The sequence below is a fragment of the Pinus tabuliformis genome, chromosome 3_2 (genome assembly GCF_031772625.1).
Source record: "Pinus tabuliformis cultivar Carrire ecotype Pingquan chromosome 3_2, CPIR1, whole genome shotgun sequence".
NCBI classification, from domain to species: Eukaryota; Viridiplantae; Streptophyta; class Pinopsida; order Pinales; family Pinaceae; genus Pinus; species Pinus tabuliformis.
In genome coordinates, this window is record NC_142302.1 from 382,160,436 (window position 1) to 382,177,247 (window position 16,812).

Genomic DNA, 16,812 nt, shown 5'->3' on the forward strand with positions numbered 1-16,812 from the left:
TTCCTGATTCGGGACTTGCACACTTTGTTTCGTGCCATGTAGTGAAAAGCCATGTGTCTTAGCAGTGCATGGTCTTTGTCGGCCTTGTCCAACAGCCTCTCTAGGTGCATGTTAACTCTCTCGATATTGGCCTCCCGATCCTCATTAATCTCTTGCTCCAATGACGTGAGCTCAACTCTTCTCCTTTGTGCAGCTTGGCAATGCTCACGAATGTTTTGTAGCTCCATGATTTCCTACTGATCTTCAAGCTGTTTTTCCCTCTGCTCCAAGTATTTCATGGTCCACTTAGCCCTCTCCAAGTCAAGGGATAAGGCTTCGATCTCTGATTGCTGCTCCTGGATGATCTCTCTAAGTTTGGCGCTTTGTGGACCCATATCTGTATCATCATCATGTAGGAGAATGAAGTCGGTCTCTTGTTCACCTGATGGCTCACCTGAAGGCCCCTCATCATGCATCGGCCTCTTGCCTTTGTCCTATACCTGTGATACTGATGGAGGAAGCGAGGCCCCTTCCACCCCGGGTGGAGATAACACTCGCTTTGCCACTGCAAACAAATGTCTAGTGCCTCTCTGATATGTGATGAATACCAGCACACTAGCAGTCTCATGGCGCTCATACTGATGAGAAGGTTCACCCTCATGCTTAACCTCTAATACTCCCAATGAAGCTTTGAATAAGTCACGAGAGATGAAATCATCCCAAGTGATGCCCTGCAATCCAAGCTAATGAACCACCAAAATCTTAATAAGAGCAAAATGATAGACACTGTTAAGTTGCTACTAAGGGATTTTATGTTGTATAAAGGTGGTCATCCTCTCTATGTTCTGGAAAATGAAATACGGAATGTCCATCATCCGCACCCTGGTCAAATGCATGAGAAACCTGATGTGATAAGCATAAAGACGAGAGAAACATCCCTCACAAATGAAATATTTCATGATCAATCTCATTAGTGGAGCATATTCATCTTTCAGATACCGGAATGGGAACACTCTCTTGAGCTGCCTCAAGAAACTAGTTTTAATGTATGGCTCATAATGCTACCAGTCAATCTTCTATTTCTTGTGCCATGGTTCACCAATATTCGGTATACCGGTTGCTAATGAGACAGATTCTGGTGTAAGTGTGAAGGTGACACCAGCCAAGATAGCTTGATCTCCATGCAAGTGCAACACAAAAAGATGAGCCAAATCATGATGAAATTGGACACTAGCCACCTTTTGACAAAACTCATAGCATGATTGATGCTGAAAACACTGCATAGCAAGAGGACAGGCCCACAATTCTGTAAGGGTGGTCGGTTCTTCCCTAACATGTCTACCACTTTTATGAGGCCTCCGGGGTGCCTGTTCTTCCAAGGGAGAGTCACTTTGGGTTTCCACCTCATAGTCCGATGAATGCTCAGATGCCATGACTGCTATACTAAATACCTTGAAGACAAGATGACTGCTGTGTATGAACTGTGCTTGAACTGCTCTTTTTGGTGTTGTATTAAAATTCTGCCACCAAGGGAAAAAACAAATGCAATAGGGATTGTTAGGGATTGTTAGGAAGGGGAAACAATATTGAGGAATGGGAATTATTGGGAGAAATTTAATAGGGAAATATGGGAGGGGGTTTGAGGGATTGATGTATGGGAATAGGGTTTTAGGGTTTAGGATTATTGTATAGGTTTTGAGGTGTGAAGTTGAAGGATTTTGGGATAGAGTATGTAGGAGAAGGGAGTAATGAATTTAGGTGATACGGAATTAGGGATTGGTGAAGATAAGGGAACAAGGGGAAGGAGAAATAATTTTGGTGGCAAAACTGTGAATTCTGAAACCCTGGCAGCAAATTTGTTTGTGTTTATAGAAAGAGGGTTTGAATTGTTGTTTCAACCTTTATCACCCCTACAACACCATATCTTATCATAAAAGTTTATGCAACATCAAGAAAAAAGGTCTACCTAGCAAATCCACGCAAGGTATGAGCAAATTGGTGAAGTTTCATGCAATATCGGGCTTTGAACTGTGTGCATCGCGCTCTCTCTGTGCATCGCGCTCGTTCAAATTAACACTGGGCAGAAACTCCCAATGTGCCGCGCCACCTGTTATGTGCGCCACTCTACCTTAAACTCACACAGTCAGCCTCTTTCAAACACAGTTTTGCTCTTACACTTTCAAAACACGATTTCTCCCTTGGATTCTGAAAGACACTTGTTGCAAAGGGATAAATAGCTTTGAGAAATATCTTGACAAGAGATGGTTTTGATTTTTACTTCTTCAAAACCCATTTTGTAATGTTTTGCAATTGACACTTTTCACAATTAATAGAACTCTGACTTTTTGTTTCCTCCTTGATTTTTTGGTGGAAATGATGATTTTCTTGGCAATTTTTTGTAGGGATAGATGACATGGGATTTGGCAAAGGAGACCAGGGTTGTGCCTAGAGAATTCAAGAACTGAAAGTTTTGGAAAATTATTACAAATAACAAAATGTCGACTTGTCTTCAAAACAGTGTTTTGAAGAAAAGTCATAATCCATCTATATGATGACAAAAATCTTTGAAATAATAACTTATCAAGAACTTCATCAAGGACCTCCCTCTGGCCTGCTGGCTTTATTAGACTTTGTCGAAGACCAACTTGACTAACCCTAGACCTAATGACTAAAATGACTGTTATGACCTAGAAACTGCAACAGGACTGCAAATGACTTTTAAGATTTGATTTTGATGGACATACCTGAGCCAGCAGTGCAAAGCATGAGGGGAATGAATGACAAAATCCCTTCCGTCAGATTTATGGCATGCTCCTAACGAAATGCAACTGATCAAGAGAGATGGGATACCTAAACACGAAATGAAAAAAGAGTTTTGATCTCTGACGGAGGGATGACTAGACCGACTCTAACATTGTCTCAAATGGGGATGGTAGCTCCTTGGAGGTGCCAAGAATGGCGGAACTCTGGAAGAGCTAGATAGTGCCTTCATCCATTGGGCTATGGAGTCATTATTTCGACAAACAATACAAGATTCTAACTCAATTTATTTGACTAAAACTTGACTTAAAATGACTCGATAATAACACTAAAATGACTGAAAAACTAACTCGACAAACTGAACTCAAAACTGAAATCTTTCTTCAGAATTATAGCCTTCACTTCGGGCCCCAGACTGAAGCAAAGATCACAGCACACACTTGCAATGAAACTGAAATAAAATGGTATTTACAATGACGATTATGACAACAGAAATAACTCAGAAAAGGTACCACTTGAGCAGCCGACCATTGACCGGCCCTCCTGGACAATCTTCCCCATTCATCTCCTTCAAAAGGAAGGCATTCTGAACCCTGTACGCTGCAATCTTAAAAGGACCTTTCCAGAGATTGTCAAACTTACCGGGCTTGCCCTTTTCCTCATTCCTTGCATCCCACTTTAACACCACATCATCCAACTGAAATGTGTCTGCCTTTGCTTTTTTGTTATAAATCTTTTTAATTTTCTCCTGCAACTTGAATGTGTTTTGAAAAACATCCTCCCGTGTCTGCTGCAAGTGGATCATTTGATTTAGTCTTATCTACATTGGATCCTCTTCACTACCAGCCTCTTGAAGAAGTTTGACTACCAGAGCTACAAGAGAGGTAGGGAACACTATGTCAACTCCATAAACTAACTCAAAGGGGGACATACCAATGGATTTCTTTTGACTCACGCGATCTGCCCAAAGTGCATGGACCAGCTTCTTATGCCAACTCTTCTTGTTGATTTCCAGCATCTTCTTAATGATATTAACCAAAGATTTGTTGGAAGACTCCGCCAATACATTGCCTTGTGGATGATAGGCGGTTGAGTGCCCCAAGGTAATAAGATATTCACTACAAAACTCAACCATCCTTTTTGACTTGAACGCTGCTGCGTTATCAGTGATTAACTTATTCGGGCAACCAAAACGAGACAAAATATTATTTTCAAGGAATGAATTATGACCGCATCCGTAGCTTGCCTAGTGGGAATTGCTTCGATCCATTTCGTGAAGTAATCTATCGCTGTGAGGATCCATCTATGCTGACCTGAAGAAGGAGGATGAATTTCACCAATGAAATCTAGCCCCCACTACTGAAAAGGGCACTCACCTCAATGGGCTTAAGCGGCAAAGGCTATAATTTCTGTTTTCCCTAAAAAATATGGTAGTTATGACAGCTCTTAACAGTCTTAAACACATCAGCAAACAATGTCGGCCAATAGTATCCAGCCCTCAAAATTTTATTTGCCGTTGTTTTCCAAAAAAGGTGACCGCCACAATCTCCTTTATGGAAATCCTCCATGACTTGCTTCGCTTCTTCTTCCACCAGACAATTTAACAAAACGCCATCGTGATCTTTCCAATAAAGTGCAGAATTCAAAATACAAAACTTAGCAGCCTTCAACTTAAGAGTTCTCGCTTTGTTTCTAGCCATACCAGGTGGTGCAGATAAATTCTGAAGGACATATATGATATCTGAATACCATGGAGAAAGAATAAACATTTCTGATACCTTAAGTGATGAACTTTCCTCATTTTCATCGGACATAGCAGCAATCAGATTTATGTCTAAGACGTGCAAATTTGATTCAGCCATCAACTTCGCCAAACCCTTACCTTTAACAAGCTTTGTGGGCCTTATCTCCACATCATACTCCAACAAAGCTGCTATCCACTTGCCACGTCTTCCTTCAGGATCGGTCTGAACCAAAACATCTTTGACAACAGTGTTAGGAACATAAGCTAAAATATGGGAATGCAGAATGTATACACAGAAATCTTTCAGTTCTTTTACAAGTGCAAGGGCTTGCTTCTCAATAATGTTGTATTTCAACGCAGCATCTCTTATAGTCCGGCTAAATAAAGCAATGGGTCTTTCATGCTCATGCTTTTTTGCATTAACACAGCTGCCATAGTATGTTCCGAAGCAAATGAAAACAATATAAAATCCTAAGTATAATCCGGGCTGATTAGAATCAGAGCTGAAGGAAGAGCCAATTTTACTAAATTGAAAGATTTTATAGCCTCTTTCGTCCATGACACTTGGCTATCCTTCTTAAGCATGTTTGTAATCTCCCTCAGATGTTCAGCAAGATTAGGAACAAAGCGGCGCAAAAAATTCATCTTACCATTAAACGATTGTATCTCCTTCTTATTCCGGGGTAGGTCAATTTGCTGAATCACTTCCACACATGCTGGATCAATACGGATGCCATCTTTTGAGATAATGTGCCCAAGTAGTTTGCCTTCATCCATGGAAAACAAGCTCTTCTTAGGATTCAGCGACACACCATATTTTTTGCACTTTTTGAAGACAATTTTCAAATGATACAAGTGTTCTTCGTCTGATTTGGAAAACATATTCAAATCATCAAGGTACACAACCAAGAAGACATCCTTCTCATTTGCAAAAGCCAAGTCCATTGCCCGCTGAAAAGTGGCACCCGCGTTCTTCAAACCGAAAGGCATTTTTGCATAATGAAAGGTTCCCCACGAAGTGTTGAACGCTGTTTTGTCTCGGTCATATTCATGGACTAAAATTTGGTTATATCTGGAATAACCATCGAGTAGTGACATGTGAGATGCTCCAACTACTCCATGAAGTATGTGATCCATTTTGGGCAGCGGATAATTATCCTCCAATGAAACTTTGTTGAGATTTCGAAAATAAATGCACAAAGAAATCTCACCGGTCTTCTTTCGCACGGGCACCAAATTAGATATCCAATTAGAAAAACGGATGGGAACAATGATTCCTAATTTGTACAACCTGTTAAATTCCTTCTCAATTGATGGCAACAATTTTGGATTAAGCCTTCTTAACTTCTGTCTGAAAGGTTTTTGATTAGGCTTAATAGGAATAGTGTGCTGAATTATATTGGTATCATATGTCTTCAAATCAGAATAGTCCCAAGAAAACACAACGGCAAAAGATGACAACAAACTGATATATTTGGCCTTTACCCTCGGTGGCAATGCTTTGGACAGCTTTACCATCTTCGAATGTTCGGCTGTTCCAATGTTCACATCTTCAACTCCCTTTTCTGTTGGCTGCAATGTTGGTTTGTGGGCTACATCATCATGATCAAAGAGCTCTTCTAAAGGTATCAAGCCTTTAGTAATCACATTATCCTTAAGCTGCAACACTTCCATTTGATTGATCTGTACATCATCTTTACCATCATCATGTTCTACATCAATTGAGGTATCTTTGAATTTACCTTTGTTTTGCAGAAAATCATTAATCTCCTCATCGTCTTGGAAAACTTGCCAATATCTCTGATTGTCCAGGACAATCGAATGATGCTTCACATGGATTTCAAATTTATTGCTTGAGTTCATAGGAATCTTCAAATTACTTGTTGCTTTATCAAGCGCATCAGCAATACTATTTTGAATACGAGGCACACACGTCAAAGTGTAATTTGAAAACAGCTTCAAAATGTCTAGAACAGCATTCCGATTTGCCCACATCCGAGGATGCTTTGCTTGATATTCGCCTTTAACTTGCTTAATCACCGATTCAGAGTCGCCATAGATAGCAATCCTCTTAGCATTCAGCTTTCTTAGGATCTTTAGGCCAGCAATCAAAGCCTCATACTTAGCTTCATTGTTAGAGCAATCAAAAGCAAGTTTGGAAGAACATACCCGCACATTACTTGGCACTTTGTTTAGAGCAAAAAAGGACTACGTACCCAAATTCCAATGCCAGCACCATCATTTCCAACTGCGCCATCAAAATCCATGGTCCACAGGCCATCTTCCTCTTCTTCTAAGTGCTGAAACTCTTTTTCCTCTGTTTTTTCTGTTTGCTGTCCATCATCTTTTTCTGATTGCTGAACGGTATTTCCATTTTCTTGTGTTTCTCTCTTCAAAACTTCTCTAAAATTCTCTGCTATTTCTAGAATATCATCTTCTACAACTAACTGACTATCAATATCATTGAAACTATCTAAATACAAAACAAAAGACTCTAGATCTGTATGTACATAATTAATTGGATGATTAATTGGTTTCTCCTTGCTTGTAATCATGTATTTCATTTTCTGCTCAAGATACAATTTTCTCATTTGGCCAAACATTAGAATCGTTGCATAGGAGAAATCAAGCTGCATGGTTCCTTTAATCTTTGCTCCCCAAGACCTTGAAAGAAGCATACTGAATTGGGGAGGAATGTCTGCCACAACAACATCCATCAAAATATTTTTGGCCGGAATCTGATCCAAACTGACCACCAAGTCTTTAATAAGCCCAATACATCTCACCCTGCTGGAATCAAATGAATAAAGATCATGGTACTTCCTGGTAATGTCCAAACCCAACTTCTCCATGATAGCTTTTGGCATAATATTGTGGGAGGTGCTGAAATCAAACATAGCATTATGCAACACAAACTCATGCACTCTCAAACTGATATAAAATGGAGGCACATCACTGTCTGGAGACTCACCATTCAATGCTAGTCCAAAAATCAGTTTAGGTTTATCATCTTCCACACTCACCATGTCAGACATTGGATCAAAATTCAGAATTTTGGAAACCTGCCCTCTATAATCGTTGTTCCTCATCAGCTTTGTCAAAGGAATAGACACCTTCAATTTAGAAATTTAATTTTCTAAACTAAAATTGGAAGTCTTTTCTACCTCTTTGGCTGGAACTTCTTTCTTCTCGGCTTTATCTTTCGGTACAATGGACTGATTGACTCGTTCATTTGCTGATGAATATTTGTTAGGCATAGTATCAGCAACTTCTTTTCCTTTATTTGGTGCAACCAGTGGCTCATTCTTAGATGTTGGACCTTCCTTCCTCTTTTGGATTGGATTTATGGGAACATTTCTGTTTCTTAATGAATACTGATGCTGCTGGGTGGACAAGGCATGCATATATCCTCTTTGATACTCATCTGACTCCTCTTCAAAAGTTGTGTCATTCGATAAGATAAAATTTGCATCATGCTGTACCGCTGAACTTTCTGCATACTCATCATCTTCAGTGATAAATGTGGGCATGTCATCAGGAGTAAAGAAGTGATTTTCTTCTCCTATTACATGGTATTCATCATCAGATTCGGGGCCAACAAAATTATGCTGAAGAGGTGTCTTTACTTGCTGCTGTTGTGATGTCATTTCTTGTGCTCATTGCTCATGTTGTTTGATCCTGAATTATGGCTGCTGCTGATTCCGAATCTGTGGTTCCGGCTTATCAAGTGTCAACCTTTCAAACATCTTTTCTACCTTGCGTAGCACCTGATCTGAGGTAGAAGCTTCTTCTTTTATTGAGACTTTCTTTTATACTTTCAATCTAGCTCTCTTGTCATTCAAATTTGCCTCAACACTAACGGCAATTTTCTGCATTTCTTCTAAGGTAGTTGGATCTCTCTCCCTTAACTGATAAGCCATGTCCAGATCAAAACCATCCGGGAACTTAAGCAAAGTTGATCTTCTAGTTGGCTTTAAATCATCTGGAATTGCATCATAAACCGCATTGAATCGAATACAATAGTCTTGAACGAACTCACCAGCATTTCACTTGATCTTGGTATATTCAGAAGTGATTTGCAACGGATCTTTCTTTACGTCCCAGCGTTCCAAAAACTATATTTTAAGCTCTTCTAACGTAGGAACACTTCTAGCCGGCAAAGCTCTGAACCATTTTCTTACCTCGCCACCGAAGGTCTGCACGTATAACCTCATGGTCACATTTTCTTCATCGATCTCATGGAGATTGAAGAAATCCGCCATTTTGTCAACATGCTGCTGAGCTGTGATACCCTGAGGTGTGCCATCAAATAAAGGAATTTTGCTCTGTAATCTGTGGGCATGTCATCCAAAACTTGAGGCAGCGCAAGAGGTGCAAACCGAGCAGCCATTGTTCTTGGTGGATTTGGTCTGGGGGATGTTGGAGGAGTGGGAGCAGATGATGTATGAGGTGTGTTAGCACTTGAAATTTCACCTCAGGCTGAGAAAGGTAAACCTCAAGGCTACATCAAACCATTCAGCCTCGTAGCTAGCCCTACGGGGCAGGAGAAGGCTCTCTCCGGTCAATCTCGGTAGATCTTCAATGGGATGAGATGACCAACAAGGTAACACTGATATTAGGCTAGTAAACTGATTTAAAAGGTTGATTTGGGGTTTTTAGGGTTTTTGGTGGCAAATTGAAGAATTGCAATTTTGGGTGCGGGGGTTGGACACAGTTTCTGCAGGGGGTTCCTTGGGGCGAGGTAGGAAACAGTATTGATGCCTTAACTTGAGATGGATGATCAGGAATGAAAGATGAGGAGCTAAAGAGAGCAAACAATGACTTTGAATTCCCTTTAGACAGTAGAAAACATGGAAATTAAACAAATTTAAAAGCAGAGCATGGCTAGCATGAATTCCTACTTTAACACTTCATTTGTTTAATGTGTAGCAGTAAAGAAAGGAAATGAATCACATAACAAAGCTTACAAGAACATTGAGAAACACACCATCAACACATGAGTCCACAAGAATCCCAAAGATGACTGCAAAACCCTGGTCTTCCTTAGCCAAAAATTGCAGAGATACAGTGAAAATATACAATGATAGCTTCTCCCTCAAGAGTCCAACCATGAAAATGAGCAAGAAAGTACATAATATAGATGATCTAACCTCTTTCCCTGCCTCCATGGGTCGAGCTCACTATTCCTAGGAGCTGTTTCAACCACCTCTAAACTAAGCACTACAAAATAGGCAGTCAAAACAACTTGCCTCTATAAACTTGGAAACCAGTTCATACATTCAATTTTTACCCTTTACATGAATAAATCTTCTAGAAGAGTTACAAAAGGGTAAAAGTGTCTAAAAAGTGTCACAATTACATCAAAGAAGACCATCATTAACCTCAAAAAGTCAAACCAAGTCAAACTGTGCTTTTCCGAGCTGTTACAGTGAAATCTGGCAAAGTTTGCCTGACGGGTCGCGCACATTGGGAGCTCTGTTTGAGGCACTTTCAGGTGTCTGAATTGGCTGCAGGATAGCTCGTTGGAAAGTTCTATGAGTCTACTTTCCAACCCAACTAGAATTTTTGAATTTGGAGGTCATTTTCCCTGTCAAAACTTAATTCTCCCAAGACTGGTTTCTGCAACTCAAAATGGGGGCAGAAAGTCAAATTTTGCATGTATTTTGACCTTCTAGAAGCCCAAAACTCCATAAAAACTCAAGTCCATCCATAGGCATATGTAACTTTGCATAAAAAATCTAGAAATGCTGAGTTTTTACAAAAAGGAGCTGCCATGACAAAGGGTCTCACTGGGGCTGAGACCCGTTGAGGAGCCAAAACCTGTAAATTTCCAAAAAATGCCAAAATTACCCAAAATTCTCAAAATTTTTTGGGATTTGAGCTGTGGCTAGGCTAATGAGTGCCATGATCCTTGAGAGAAGCCTCAGCCAATATATGGAGGGGATTTGGCTTCTTTCTCTGTTTTTGAGCCTCGGTCAACCTCCTTTGAAAAACTTTCATTTTGGTTTTGCATACATGCATCCTTGCCCAATAATTATTCTTCATATTCCTCAGCAGCTTTTTCTCTTGGTTGACCTTAGCCAATAGCCTCTCTAAGTATGCATTCACCTGGATGAGCATTGACTCTCGGTCAGCAGGCAATGGATCACCGGGTCTTCTTCGGTTCAAGACTCGGTCACTACGAATCCTCCATAACTCATCCAGTGCTTTCTCCTCCTCCAACTGTTTGTTCCGCTGCTCCAGGTAAGTGATAGTCCATTGGGCACCCTCAAGTCTCTTCTGCAAAACATCATTTTCAGCTCTCAGATGTTGAATGATCTCCTTTGCCTCTCAGCTAGGAGAACTGGCCTCAAGATCAATGACCTCGATGTCAGGGACTCCTGATGGGCCCTCATGAATCATGGGTTGTTTGCCCCTCTGTGGTACCTGTGCTGGTGAAGAAAGTGAGGCCCCTTCCACCTGATGTGGAGATAACACTCGCTGTGCTGATGATGAAGGCGAGACCCCTTCCACCTGCTATGGAGATAGTACTCACCTGGCTGCTGCAAATAAGGCCCTTGGGCATTTCTGATAGGTGACCAAAGGTGTAGAGCTGGCATGTCGGGTGACCGGAATATCAGGCTGCTGAGATGGTCCTCCCTCCTCATGAATGACCTCATGATGTGGCTGGGGTGGCACTGTGAAAAACTCACGAGAGATAAACTCCTCCCATGAGATACCCTACTGTGTCAACTGATGCAAGACTATGAGCTGAATCAAACCATAATGACATAAGCTCCTGTACTGTTGGGCCGGGGTCTTCCTCTGCAACATGGGCACCATCTTCTGAATGTTCTGAAAGAAGAAAACAGGGATGTTCATCATCCTCACTCGGGTGAAGTGCATCAAGAGGCGAATGTGATATGAGTACACCTGTGAAAATCTGCCCTCACAGGTAAAATAGTGCATAATAAGCCTCATGATGGGAGCATACTCGCTCCGGAGAAATCTGAATGGAAAACACCCGCTAAATGTCTCAAGAATGATGGCCGAACATAAGGCTCAAAGTGAACAATATCTAGCAACTTGCGCTTAGGCCACACCTCACCAACATTCGGTATCACTGTAGCATGTGAGATCACCTCGGGTGTCAATGTGAAATCTACCCCTGCTAGATTGACATGTCCATCATGCAAATGTAAAACAAAGAGGCGGGCCAACTCTCTGTGATGTTAAATCCGGGAGATCCTCTCACAAAAATGATAACAAGATATGTACTGAAAACAAGTCACTGCCATGGGACAAGCCTGTAATTCTGCCAAAGAGGTGGGCTCCTCTCGCTTACGATGTCCACCCTTACCTCCCCTACGAGACCTCCTCTGTACCTCAACCTCTGTAGATGATGAATGGTCATCACTTTGCTCATAAGTTTCGGTTTCTGACATGGTTTAGGAGCAAAGTGGACAAACTGAACTGCTGTCTCTGCCTGCAAAAAGTGTTGAACTCTATGCTGTTTCAAGGGGAAAAAGACATGAGGGAAATGTCAGGGGAGGGATCTTTTAACAAGGAATGGGAATATATAAATATAACAGGGAATTTTTAAGGGAAATGTTGCAAATCATTATGCATATAGGAATACATATTTATAATTGGGAAATCATTTGCAAAGATCATTGCATATGGGAAAAAACATATATGAAAGTGAACATGGGAATATGCATACATGTATTAAAAGGGGAAATAGGGAAACCATGAACAAAACATGCTGACATATTTACCAACATTTTTGCTTTATTTACACATGCATATGGTGGAGGAGAACTAGGGTTTGAATTTTGTTTTTTGATGCTTTGGGAGAGGGGTAGGGTTTTCATTTTTAGTGATTAGGGATGGGGAAATATTTGCATTTTATTTGTAAAATACTATGGGAAAAGAGATGAACATATAAGTGTGAGTGAAAGGGAAAGGGGGGAAACAAACCAAAGGGAACAAAAGCTTGAAACAACACAAACCCTAGCACAATTTGCTCATTAACATTGCAGCCATATAAAGGAGTTCCACTTGCAAAATTTTAATCATTTTAACATGTTCATGACACCCACCATTCATAACAAGCAACCAATCCATGTTTAGAGCACCTACCTCGAACAATTTGATAGCTTGGAGGGCGTTTGAGGGAATTCGTTTGAAGTTTGCAGCAAAACAGTCCAACGGGTCGCGCCCCTCTGACGGGTCGCGCCCGTTGTTTTTATGAACGGTGGGAGACCCTCTGACGGGTCGCGTGCACCCAACAGGTCGCGCACCTGGCTCAACGGGTCACGCACCTCTCTGCTGCCCAAAACTGCTCTGCCTTTGCTCCTTTCTCACAATCGCTCTCTCAAACCTCTCTTGCAAGCGTTAGGATGCACAATGAGAGTGAAAGGAGGGAATTTAGGCTTTTATAAGTTTCATTTGAAAAAATTTCATTCATAAACCCACTTTCTAATGTTTTCCTTTTGACACTTTATAACACTGATTTTTGGTTTCTTTTATCCTGAATTTGACTCATTGAGTGCTTTGACTTGATTCTTTTTGCAGGTAGATCATCTGAGGGACCTTGGCAAGGGGACCAGGGTTGCATTTTGTCCGCTGAAGACTTTTGAAATTTCATCACTTATTTACAAAAACTGAGAAAATGACCTTGGCTTTAAAAACAGAGTTTTTAAATCCAAGGTGAAAGTTCACTGTACAAGATAAAAATATCGAAGAAACATGTTTACAAACCTCCCTCTGGCTTGCTGAGTACTCATGGATTTTCTTAGACATGACCTTGCAGAGATAAATGACCAAAACCCTAGACCTAGGACTTTGACCTCAAGACAAATCAAGACAAGCTTGAAAAACTTAATGACTGATATGACCTGATCCAGCAAAGCCAAGAGGGGTAAAAATAGACCAGCTCCTCCATCAGGGTTATGGCATGCCTAACGGGATGCAAAATTTGACACTGATGAGACACCTACTAATGCAAATGCAAAGAGCTTTGATCACTGATGGAGGGCTTTCAAGACCGAAACTAACAAGGTGTATGAGGAGGTGTATGCGAAGGTGAATCAACTTTGGGTGTAGAAGGAGTAGATGGAGGTGAATTTATAGTAGAATTTTGATCAGCAATATTAGGCTGTGGGGGAAGAGCGGGAATGAAGGGAGGTTCGGTAGGGATTTTCGAAGCGGATGCCATTACGGAAGATCCGAGAGTTGCAGATGCAGCTTCTAGGAAATCAGCGATATTTGAAACATGAATTTCTCTCTGAAGGTGCCTCAAGATAAAATTCTCAATTGATTTATTATTTCTTTCAACTTCAAGAGCTGTAGCAAAGTCAGGATTTGGAACTATCGAACCAAGAGCACTTTCGGATTTGGTTTCAAATAATGAAAATTCAAACTTTTCATCAAAATAGAGCTCTTCAAGATACTTAAAAATTGCAAGACATGAATGAGATTTAAACACGGGAGTGATGGAGCTTTCTTGGCGAACAATTCTTGAAATCAGATTAGGATTCTCGTAGAAAGGAGGATTTGGATCTGGATTAGCTCTGGTATATCTCTTTGAAGCCAGCATGTTATTTTCAAGAAATCAAAGGAACAAAAACAACTTGATCAGCCTGTCAGATTCTAAACTTATCATCCAAATCTTAGAATTCTCAAATGTACTAGGGCGATTTACAAGTCAATTGTCACGATTACAAGCTAAACAGGAGATTGACTGAAGCAGCATTTATCTACTTGCGCTAATGCAAAGAAAAAGCGTTTCGAAGGCTACCTGGCATAGCTTCAAGCTCTGTCTGTAGCTTAGAAAACCAATGAAACCAACAAGAAAACCATTTTCTTCCCCAGTATGGTCGCCACTATGTTAGAGCCTAGATTTGTCTCAGGCTAGAAGGACAAGGTTCTAGGTCCACATCAAACCACTCTCAGCCTCGTAGCTAGCCCTACGAGGACAGGAAAGGGCTCTCTCTAGGTAATATTGGCAAAAGGTAATCGATGAGACTCGAGATGACTAAATTTGCAACTGATCTTAGGCTAGGTATTAATTGCAAGAGGTTTGATTTGAGTTTTTTAGGGTTTTGTTGAAAAAACGGGAAAGGCAAATTTGGGCTCGGGGATGAGGCACATCTTTTGCAAAGTTCAGATTGGGGCAAGGAAGGCAATCATTTTGATGCCTTAAAGTGAGAGAGATGGATAGATCAGACTGGTGAGGAGCTAAGGAGAGCAAGAGAGTCTCAAGAATTCTCCTTAAACTGAAGAAAACATGAAAATTTAAACAAATTCAAAGGCAGAGCATAACATTTATGGATTCCACCTTAATCACTCATTTGTTTCAAATTCAGAAGAAGAAGCATGAAAATGATACACATAACACTAGATAAACTTACAATTACTCAGAGAAGCACACCATCAAAACATAAAGCCACATGGATCCCAAACAGTGTTGTAAAACTCTGGTCTTTCCTTAGCCAAAAATGCAGAGATACAATGTACAATAGAGTGCCAAGCTTTTCCCAAGAGTCCAACCCTGACAATGACTTAGAAAATACATGATATAGACTAGCCCAACCCATTCCCTTGCCTCTAGGGGTCGAGCTCATTATTCTAGGAGTTGTTTCAACCAATTCTAAACAAAGCACTAAAATCTAGGCAATCAAAACAACTTGCCTCTATAAGGTAGGAAACTGATTCATTCATTAAATTTTCACTCTTTGGTGAATGAATCCTCTAGAACAAGTAACTAAGTGTCAAAAATACATCATGTTCATTCAATTACATCAATATAGGTCAAAAATAACATCACAAAGCAAAACTAGTCAAACTTGCCGAATTTCTGAGCCGGAAGGTGGAAAATTGGTCAAAAAACCTTTGTGCACCGCGCCAAAATCTGTATGCGTCGCGCCAATTTGGAGCTGATTTTGAGGCACTTTCTGAAGTCCAAATTGAGCCAAACTATGCTTGTTGGAAATCCTTACCTGTCTAATTTCCAACCCAAGTGGAATTTATGAATTTGGTGCCCATTTACCCCTCCAAAATCTCACTCTCCCAAGACTGCTTTCTGTGTGTGAAATTAGGGGCAGAGAGGTCATTTTTAGGGTGTTTTTGACCTCCTGAGGACTCAAAACTTGCCCAAACTTCTTGGCCATGCACCAACAGTCATGATTTTTCATGAAAAATCCAAAACTATAAACTTTTTTTTCATTTGGAGCCTCCTATTGTAAGCGTGCGCCACGTGGCGTGGCGCACAAGGAGAAAAACCTTGTTTTTTGCACAAAAATTTTCAAAAATACCAAAAATGCCCCAAATTTTTTGAAATTTAGGTTGGAGCTTCCTTATCAAGTGTTATGCTAGGCTATAGAGGCTTCGACCAATATGTGAAGACAATCGAGCTCCCTTTTCCTTTTTTTCTTCTTGATTGCCTTCCTCACTTTCGCCTTCAAATTCCTGATTCGGGCCTTGCACACTTTGTTTCGTGCCATGTAGTGAAAAGCCATGTGTCTTAGTCGTGCATGGTCTTTGTCTGCCTTGTCCAATAGTCTCTCTAGGTGCATGTTAACTCTCTCGAGATTAGCCTCCCGATCCTCATTAATCTCTTGCTCCAATGACATGAGCTCAACTCTTCTCCTTTGTGCAGCTTGGCGATGCTCACGAATGTTTTGTAGCTCCATGATTACTTGTTGATCTTCAAGCTATTTTTTCGTCTGCTCCAAGTATTTCATGGTCCACTTATCCCTCTCCAAGTCAAGGGATAAGGTTTCGATCTCTGATTGTTGCTCCTGGATGATCTCTCTAAGTTTGGCGCTTTGTGGACCTGTATCTGTATCATCATCATGTAGGAGAATGAAGTCGGTCTCTCGTTCACATGATGGCTCACCTGAAGGCCCCTCATCCTGCATTGGCCTCTTGCCTTTGTCCTGTACCTATGATGCTGATGGAGGAAGCGAGGCCCCTTCCACCCCGGGTGGAGATAACACTCGCTTTGCCGCTACAAAAAAATGTCTGGTTCCTCTCTGATATGTGAGAATACTGGCACACTAGCAGTCTCATGGCGCTCATACTAATGAGAAGGTTCACCCTCATGCTTAGCCTCTGATACTCCCCGTGAAGCTCTGAAGAAGTCATGAGAGATGAAATCATCCCAAGTGATGCCCTGCAATCCAAGCTGATGAACCACCAAAATCTTGATAAGAGCAAAATGATAAACATTGTTAAGTTGTTGCTGAGGGGTTTTATACTGTATAAAGGTGGTCATCCTCTCTATGTTCTGGCAAATGAAATACGGAATGTTCATCATCCGCACCCTGGTGAAATGCATGAGCAAC